The sequence below is a fragment of the Orycteropus afer genome, unplaced genomic scaffold, assembly GCF_000298275.1.
Source record: "Orycteropus afer afer isolate SDZICR_OR568_19922 unplaced genomic scaffold, OryAfe1.0 scaffold00092, whole genome shotgun sequence".
NCBI classification, from domain to species: domain Eukaryota; kingdom Metazoa; phylum Chordata; class Mammalia; order Tubulidentata; family Orycteropodidae; genus Orycteropus; species Orycteropus afer.
This window is the reverse complement of record NW_006921679.1, coordinates 7773964-7784351: the sequence shown is the minus strand read 5'-3', so window position 1 is coordinate 7784351 and position 10388 is coordinate 7773964.

Sequence of the window (10388 nt, the reverse complement as noted above, 5' to 3'; positions counted from 1 at the left end):
CAAAGAATACCAGAAAGGTGTTTACTTGTGTTTTATTGACTATGCAAAAGCATTTGATTGTGTGGATCATAACAAATTGTGGATAACATTGAGAAAAATGGGAATTCCAGAACACTTAATTGTACTCATGAGGAACCTGAACATAGACCAGGAGGCTGTCGTTTGAACAGAAAAAGGGAGGAGTGCATGGTTTGAAATCAAGAAGGGGGTGCATCAGGGTTTTATCCTTTCACCATACTTATTCAATTTGTATGCTGAGCATATAATCTGGGAAGCTAGACTATATGCAGAAGAACATGGCAGCAAGATTGGAGGAAGAATTGTTAACAACCTGAGATACACTGACGACACAACTTTGCTTGCTGAAAGTGAGGATGACTTGAAGTACTTACTGATGAGAATTGAAGAATACTGTCTGCAGTATGCATTACATCTCAATATAAAGAAAACAAAAATCCTCACAACTGGACCTATAAGCAGCGCTATGATAAATGGAGAAAAGATTGAAATTGTCAAAGACTTCACAGTGCTTGGTTCTACAGTTGACACCAATGGAAGCAGCAGTCAGGACATCAGACGACATATAGCACTGGGCAAATCAGCTGCAAAGAACCTCTTTCAAGTGCTGAAGAGCAAAGATGTCTCCTTGAGAACTAAGGTGCACCTGACACAAGCTATGGTATTTTCAATAGCCTCATATGCATGTGAGAGCTGGACAATGAATAAGGAAGAGTGAAGAAGAATTGATGCTTTTGAGCTGTGGTGTTGGCAAAGAATGCTGAAAGTACCATGGACTTCTAAAAGAACTAACAGGTCTGTCCTGGAGGAAGTGCAGCCAGAATGCTCCTTGGAGGCAAGAATGGCCAGACTTCGTCTCACATATTTTGGTCATGTTGTCAGAAGAGACCATTCCCTGGAGAAGGATTTCATGCCTGGAAGTTGGTGGGTTGACAAAAGAGAGGAAGGCCTTCAACAAGATTGATTGACACAGTGGCAGCAGTGATGGTTTCAAATATAGCAAGAATCATGGAGCCGGCTCAGGACTAGGCAGTGTTTTGTTCTGCTGTGCATAGGGTTGCTATGAGGCAGAGACAACTCGATGGCACCTAACAACAACAACAACAGGGGTGGGAAGGAAAGAGAAGGTAAAGCGCTAACTAGAAGTTAGATATGTATTAACTTGTGTGAAGGTAAAGGCAAAATACAATAAGGGAAAGGTCAGCACAAAATGATCAAAGCAGAGGACGATGCTGGGGGGAGCACAGAGTTAAAGGCAACAAAGGTAAATACTGTTACATACCCAATTCTGCAATAACCATGTTAGTAATTACCTACAAGTGGATACGCAGATAGACACACAGGCTGAATGGAGGTGGGAGGATGGATGGGACTATATGCATGAATATATATACAGGTTTGACAGAGGATATTTCTACATAGGAATTTACATGTGCTGCAAATATATCCATGAATGTAGTAGAGCATACAGAGGACAGAGTTATGAAAACTTCTTAGTCATAAACACCTTGAGAAAATGAGTTGCTGGGCCTGGGGGCTTAGGACCATAGTCTTGGGCGACATCAAGGTCAATTGGCATTACATAGTCCACAAAGACAATGTTCCTAGCCTACTTTGAAGACTAGTGACTGAGGTCTTAAACATTTATGAATGGCCATCTGAGCTGTAACTCTTGGTCTCTCCCCATCTGGAGTAAAGAAGAGTGAAGAAAATCAAAGACATAAGAAAACAATTGGTCCAAAGGAATAATGGACCATGTGAACCCCAGCCTTGAGCAGCCTGAGACCAGAAGAAGTAGATGGTGCCTGGCTACCACTGCTGACCACTCTGAAAGGGATCATAATAGGAGGTCCTAGACAGAGTGGGAGAAAAATGCGGAACAAAACTGAAAATAATTTAACAAAAAACAGACTGGTCTAATAGAGACTGGTGGAACCCATGAGACTATGGCCTTTAGACACTCTTCAAACCTGGGACTGAACTCACCCCCATGGCTTAGCGTTCAGTCAGATGATAAGAAAGGCCTACAAGGTGAACAGTTCCATCAGGGAGTTACATATACCTTAGAGCAATCAAACATAAAAGTTCAAAAGGGCAGCATTTGCCCCAGAATAAAGCTCAGAAGGCAGGAAGGAATTGGAAAGAAGGAAAATGGAAAAGGTAAACACAGGGAGGTAATGGTTAGAATGTGAGTACATTATAGGGATTCCAGTCAATGTCACAAAATGAAATGTGTATGAATTGTTGAATGGAAAACAAATGTGCTCTGTAAACTTTCATTCAAATAGCAATGATAAGTTAAAAAAAAAAAAAAAACTCTTATTGATTGATAGAAGAAATCAGAAATGAAATTTAAAAATTCTTAGGATCAAGTAAAAATGAAGACACAGCACATCAAAATGTCTGAGATACAGCAAAATCAATGCTAAGAGGAAAATTTATAGCAATAAATGCACACATCAAGAAAATGAAAGGTCCAATATCAGTAACTTAGCCTGACAATGTGAACAAAAAGAAAAGGAAGAGTAAAAGAAATCCACATTCACCAGAAGAGAGGAAATAATAAAAATCAGAGCAGAAATAAATGAAATAGAAAATAGAAAGACAATAGAAAGAATCAACAAAATTAGATGCTGGTTTGTTGAGAAGATCAATAAAACTGACAAACAACTCGCCAAATTTACAAAGGAAAAAAAATAAGAAGATGCAAATAACCAAAATAAGAAATGAAATGAGCAACATTACAACAGCATCGCCCGAGATAAAGAGAATCATCACAGATTATTATGAAAAATTGTATGCCAACAAATTTGAAAACCTAAAAAAAAGGTCAAATTTCTGGAAACACACTACCAATATAAACTAACACAAATAGAGGTGGAAAATCTAAATAGACCCATTATAAAAGAAGAAATTGAGGATATCATAAAAATAAATAAATAAATAAATAACCTCCCAACAACAAAAAAGCCCTGGCCTGGCCGGATGGCATCACTGGAGAATTCTATCAAACATTTGGAGAAGACTTGACATAAATTCTACTAAAACTATTCCAGTGCATAAAAAAGAAAGGAATATTCTCTTATTCATTCTATGAAGTTAGCATAGCCCTGACACCAAAGCCAGGCAAAGATACCACAGAAACAGAAATTTATAGACCAATATCACTAATGAATATAGATATAAAATTCTCAACAAAATTCTAGCCAAAGGAATACAACAGCACACCAAAAAAATACTACATCATAAACAAGTGGAATTCATACCACGGATGCAAGGGTTTTTCAACATCAGTAAATCAATCAACATTTCCAAGTAGATGGCTGACTAGGCAGACAAGCCCTTTACAACAGAAACACAAGAAAGCAAATGAAACAGATACAGATGATAATCCTGGAACCCTGAACTTCAGAGAAAAGGATAAAGAAGTAGATGAAATACTGAGAAGGAGAAACTGAATGAAAACAGAAAACAGGAAGTGATCTGAAGCTGTGCGTTGCCCACTGGCCTGACACAACATGGCCATCAAACAGCACTCCAGCTGGGCTAGCACCTGGTGATTTGCTCTGCTTGCCCACACCAGTGGCTGGAGACTAGAAAGGTGTGACCTTCCCTTTATCACTCCCATCCTCCCAGTGACCAGAGTGTGGCTATCCCCAACCCCCACCCCCACGCAGTAGCCAGTGACATCTCCCCTTATACCTCCTCTGCCCCGCCTGAGGTCGGTTGCCTGAGGTGCCCTTGTGGATCAGGCACCGTGTGCATGGCACCCCCGTGTTTGGAGGTACATGCTCTCCACCTCCTTGGAATAGCAGAAAGCACTGTCCCAGACCGGGCACCCTGCCCACAACCACCTCTCAGGCTGGCAGAAGCATCATCCCATACCATGTATCCTGTCTCCAGGTACTAGCAGAAGCATCATCTTGTACTGGGAACCCTGCCCCTCCCCCCCCACTCCTTCAGCCAGCAGAAGTGACAACTCAATTCCCCACCCCCACCCCAGTTTTCTCTTTTCTTTACCTTACCTTGCTTTTGTTTTTTCCTTGTTCTCATTTTTCCTTTTTCTTTCTTTTTCCCCTTCCCTTTTTTTTCTATTTTCATTTTCTTTTTCATCCCCCCTTTCCTTAGTTTTTGTTTCTTATTTTTAATTTTTATCTCTTTTTAAAATTTTCCTTCCTTTGGTACTTTTTGAGTTTTTTTGTTTATTTTCCTTTTTTGTTGTTGTTGTTGTTTGTTTGTATTTTTTGTCCAACTTGGTGGGAGATAGCAACTGTATCCACACTACCCAGACACACATGTACTTCCTACAGCTCACCCACTGAATGAGGATCACCACCTATTCCTGTATTACTTGATCAGTGAGAGATGGTGACCAACACCAGCCCAGCCCACCAGCTACTGCTCTACACAAACAGTGAACAGAGAATTATACACACACTCCCATCCTGTATCACACCCACCAGGAGACAGGTGGTAAGTACCTAAGTGCTATCAAACTAACAAGCAAAGTAACATGTCCACCCCACTCAATTGGATATATCAATACAAAAGAAAGAAAGAAAACCTGTGTGAAACATACCAACATACAATCTTCAATTAAATACAAATAAAACAGCATGACAATATCTTGGAGAAAATAGACAACTCAGTTCACTGCAAAAAAACAAGACAGGGTGGCTCAAACAAGTGATTAAAATACAAAGCCAGAAAATATTCTGAGGAAGAAATGGCAATGGATTTTATCTGATAAGGAATCCAAAAGAACTATATTTAGGTCTTTCTTCAAATTGAGATAAATATCAAGGGAAACAGACAAAATCAAGGAAAACACACATGCAAAAAAAAAAAAAAACCCTCTAGAAGAATTTGTGGAAACAATACAATAACAAATTGACAAAATAAATGGAAAATTAGAAACCATACAAAAACAGCAAATAGAAATCCAAAAAATTAGCACTAAAATTTCAGAAATAGGTAATTGATTGAAAGGGCAAAGAAGTAGAATTGAATCAATGGAAGATAGAATTAGTGAGATTGAAGAGAAATCTCTCAATACTAATCTGTTAGAGGAACAAGCTGAAAAACAAATGACGAAAGCCTAAGAATTACATGTGACACCATCAAAAAGAATAATTTATGTGATCAGAATTCCAGGACAGGAAAGCCAAAATTAAAAAGCATAGAGAAAATTGTTGCAGGTTTGTTAGAAGAAAAACTCCCTAATATCATGAAAGATTAGAAGATATGTGTTCAAGAAGCTCAATGAACCCTAAATATAATAGGCCCCTCAAAAAATCACCAAGACACATCACACACAAACTTTCCAAAACCAAAGACAAAGAAACCTGAAAACAACTCAGGAGAAATGAAAAGCTATCTACAAAGAACCATTAAGATTAAATTCTGATTTCTTGGCAGAAACCATGCAGGCATGAAGACAATGGGATGACATATATGAAACTCTGAAAGAAAAAAAAAAAAGGTCAACCAAAAATTATATACTCAGCAAGATTATCCTTCAAATATGACAGCAAAATTAGGACATTTCCAGATAATCAGAAATTAAGGGAATTTGTAAAAACTAGACCAACCTTACAGGAAGTACCAAAGGGAGTTCTTTGGACAGAGAACCAAGAACATAGGACAATAACCTGAGATTAACTCACATGATAGGATCACCCAGAAACCAAGCATGGATGTATCCAGATTTCAATAAACCTACAAGACTAAAAATAGGGAATCAGAGCCATCAATTAGTAAATGAAGACAACTACAAAGCAAAAAGAGGGAATAAACAGTGAGTTACAGAACTTCCAAATGGAGAGGAAATCAATGTGATTTCAAGACAGAATAGACTATTTTAAACTTGGAAAGAAAATAAAAATTATGGGGTAATCTCAAAGGAAATTAATGAACTTTCCCATCAAAATTAAAAAGAGGAAAATCATAAAGATATAGTAAAGAGTCAAACAATAACAATGAAGGAAATTATAAGAAACTCCATAAACAAAAGGAACTCAGCATAGAAAACTACAGGGAAGAAAGAAATCAGCGGCACTACAAATACACACACACACACACACACACACACACGGGGGAGGGGTGACAAAATAACAAATAAATTGTGAGCATGCTCTTGGACATCAGAGTTTGCCCAGGAGAAAGCCCTGCATGCGAAGGACCACACTTGAAGGGAGAGCAAGTGCTCCTGGCAATGCCTCAACTAAAAGATGCTACTTATCCTGGATGCTGGCCCAGCCATTCAGCCAATCACTGCTCTTCCCCCAGGGCTATCCCTCCTGGTGATTGTGTGAGAATGCTAACTCCCCTGGTCACTCTGTAAATTGTAGGACCACCAGTTGCCATGGAGTCAATCCCAACTCATAGCTACCCCATGTGCATCAGAGGAGGGCTGTGCTCCACAGGGTTTTCATGGCTGACTGGGTGTATTCAACCTCCACCCCTTCAGTTAGAAGCCGAACGCATTAACCATTTGCAACACCCAGGGACTGTGAGCTGTAGGGAGACGCACCCTTACCACTTGTCTGAGAATCACTTGCAGGACTCTTCTACTTTTCTTAAGCATCTCCTTTCAGCAAATACTGTATGGTCCCACTTGAAATATCTAGAAGAAGTGAATGCATATGGAACAGAGTTTATTAGTGGTTACTGGGGTGGGTGGGAGGAGGAAAAGGGGAGTACTGCTTAAGCAGTACAGAATTTTTATTAACAGTGATGAAAAAAACTTGGGAGCAGAAAATGGTGATGGTTGCACAGCTTGGTAAACGCAGTTAATGTTCCTGAATTGTTCACTTAAAACTGGCTGAAATGGTAAAATTCATGTATTTCACCACAATAAAAATTTTTTAAAAAATGTTTTAAACCTGGATGGAGAGTTTGCTAGGAAAAGAGAAAGCATGGGGAAAATACCTACTCAGCAGTGAGGCTAAGCAACTATGGAATTAGTCACAGAATCTATGGCTGATAAATCAACATGAAATTCTTACAGAGGTGAAATGAGAGGCCCCAAGAGTGTGAGAACATCCTGATGCTGCAAAAAGAGCTGGAGCTGTCTCTGCAGATTGTTCAGCAGGACACTTCCAGCTTTGAAATCTTCATAAAGTACAAGATCATCCTCAGAGGCGGTCCAAGAGGAATCAGTGTTTCCATTATTAACATCCCAAATACTGATGGCAAATAGAGACTTGGGAGTTCTTAATGGCTAAAGCACATCACATGAGAAAGTAGCAATTAATAAACAAATCCCAGGACAGTGAACCTAAACAAACTTTCACGAACAATCTAGTGCAATCCCTCATTTTCAGATGAGGAAGCAGAGATGGCCAATGACAGAGCCCAGGAGTTGTAGGGATTTGATTTTCTAGTATGGACCTCTTTCTGCTATGCTGTTCCTTCTCCTGCATAAATTGCAGAGAAAAATTTCTATTATGTGATTTCTAAATATATATCTATATATCCTCATGATGAGCTCTGGTGGCTCAGTGCCTAAGGCATTTGGCTGCTAACCAGAAGGTCAGTGGTTCAAACCCATCAGGTTCTCCATGGAAGAAGGTGGGCCAATGTACTTCCATAAAGATTTACAACCTTGGAAACCCACTGGGCATCCCTATGAATTGGAATTGACTCAACAGCAGCGGATTTGGTTTTCTGGGTTTGTACAGCCTCATACACCTGTGGTCCTATAAGTTTTGCTCTACAAAGTGCACTTAATCCACTGGGCTGAAATGAAATCACCTATGCAGTGAGAAACAGAGTTTTAATTCTTCTGGGATCCAGATTTTGGGGGTTCATGGTGTTGAGGTTATCCACCCAAGCCATCCCCCTGAGATCTTCTTTTGAACCTTGAGCCTTGAGAAAACTGATCTCCTAAAGGTCATCTTTATGCCAAACAAGGTCTTGCCAATTAGTAAGGGCCGTTTGCTTTAGGCACTGTGCTCTTTTGAAGAGTTTCTGTGTACAGTCACTTTAGAGAAATGGGGAATTCAGGGTTTGACTAGAAGCTGTGTTTTAGAGTAAATTGTTATATAAACAGTGTTCTGGTCCTGTTCCCACGACAATGTGGATAACACGGGGTCTAAGACTCTTTGGACGTTCTTTAATCTTTGGGACATTTTTGACTCCCTAATTGTACTACTCTGATTTGCTACTCGTATATTAAATAAACTCTGATCAATTTCCATGATTGGCTTACTGTGATTTTTATTTTAACCATGGGAACAGTTTCCTTCCTGATATAGAGCTTGGGCTATTGAAAGAATTAAGCTGGAACATTGAACTGAAAACAAAAAACTTTCCTGAGGAGGAAAGGGGTGGTGGGCCCAAGCAGCATGAGGTAGGAACCTGGATGAGCAGTGAGCAGTGGCCACTAGGCAAAAAGATTGAGCAGTTCTGCAAACCTGCTCCCAAGTGGGGGGGAGTGTAGGCAATGCCCGGGCATTCAGGTGGGCCTTCTCAGGCCCTCAACGAGCACTGGTGAAACTGGATGAAAGCACAGACCGCAAGAAGCCTGACCCGGGCACAAAGGCGAGCCTGGAGCCATAGGAAAGACCAAGCCAAGAGCGCCAGTGGCTCAAGGGAAATGAGAGGCACAACACCATTTATGAAAGGATTTTCCAGGAGGCAGATGGAGCTCTTACTGGGAGCAGTGCCCAGAGTTACAAAAATGAAAAAAAATTCAAAGTCCTAATATAGCATTAAAAATATTTTTTAAGGCTGTTTTGATATCAGCACATATGCACTTTTGTCTTGTGTGCTCAAGTATAGACAGTCCCCTACTTATGGAGCTCCATTCCAATGACTACTCCGGTTGTAAGTCGGTTCAGACGTAAGTCGAGTACTTTTTTTTTTTAGTTTTCATTAAAAAAAAACAAAAACCAAACTCACTGCCATCAAGTCGATTCTGACTCATAACGACCTCCACTGGTTTTCAAGGTGGTAAATCTTTATGGGAGTAGATTGCCCCATCTTCCTTCCAAGGAGCAGCTGGTGGGTTTGAACCACCAACCTTCTGGTTAGCAGTCAAATGTCTTAGAGAATGCACCACCAGATCTCCATTAGTGTGGCTTTTTATTATCAGTATCTTTGTAAATCCAATCTTTCTTTGTCTTTAGGGACTGGAAACATTACATCGGGGAATGATAACATCAGCAGTTGCACACTGCAACATTGTGTGTAGTAGATATTACTACATGATAAGATGTACCCCCCCCCAAAAAAAAAAAAAAACAACAAAACTGGATGGTCATAAATGCAGTTCATTGAAACTTGAATATCATCAGGGACTACCGTACTTTTTTTTTTTTTTTTATGTGGCGGCACAATCTTTTCAGCCCTTCTTGTTATCATTAGCTGTGCCGAGTCAACCATAAGACCCCATGCACAAGGAGATGAAACTTTGCCCGATCCTGTTCGTCATGTCTTAGGCCGCTCTGCTGAAATACACATGTTCAGCGTCATAGCAACACACAGCCTTGACTGGGAATGAACCAAGGTTTCCCTCATGGAAGGCGAGAATTCTACCAATGAACTATCAATACCGCCCTTTCAGTGCCTGACTGAAAACTAAACCCATTGCCATAAGTCAATTATGACTCACAGAGTAGAAGTGCCCCCATGGGATTTTCTTGTCTGTCATCTTTTACAGAAGCAGATAGGTCTCTCTTCTGAATTGGCCCCTCAGAAGAGAGGCCTGGCAATCTTTTCCACCAGTCTTTTGGTTAGTAGCCGAGCTCAAACTGTTTATACCAACTGTAAAATGTGGCTGGGAATGAGGCTTGCTGAAGACTCCAGGAAGGAGAAGATAAAGAAAGCTCTATCTCCTTGGGTCTTTGAGGCCCTCAGGAGAGAATGCCTGTTGAAGAGTCGCTGAGGCACTGAGTTAAACCTTGAGCAGGCCTCTAACAAGGCCTCTTCCTGTAACTGATCCCAGCTGTTGCCAGAACTCACCTCCCCTGCTCTTCCACGGCTGCCTCCCTCACCTCCAGCCCTGTCTCCCCTCCCGATGGCTCAGAAGGAGAAGGAAGGGCTTGGCTCTGCCATTGGTCTCATGTGGACAACTTTTCCCATTGATTATTCTCAGTGGGCCAAGAATACTCAGAGGGAAAGACTTCTGTCCTCCAGTTAAATCACTGGACATCTTTTCTCTTCTATTCACCCCCTCCCCATTGTGTGACCCCAAAACAAACCAAACACACTGCCTTTGAGTCAGATCCAACTCATAGTGACTCCTTCTTGGATTTCCGAGGCGATATCACTATGGAAGTAGATTGCCCAACTGTCCTTCCGAGGAGTGGCTGGTGGGTTTGAACCACCAGCTTTCTGGTTAGCAATCAAGTGCCTTAGGCATTACA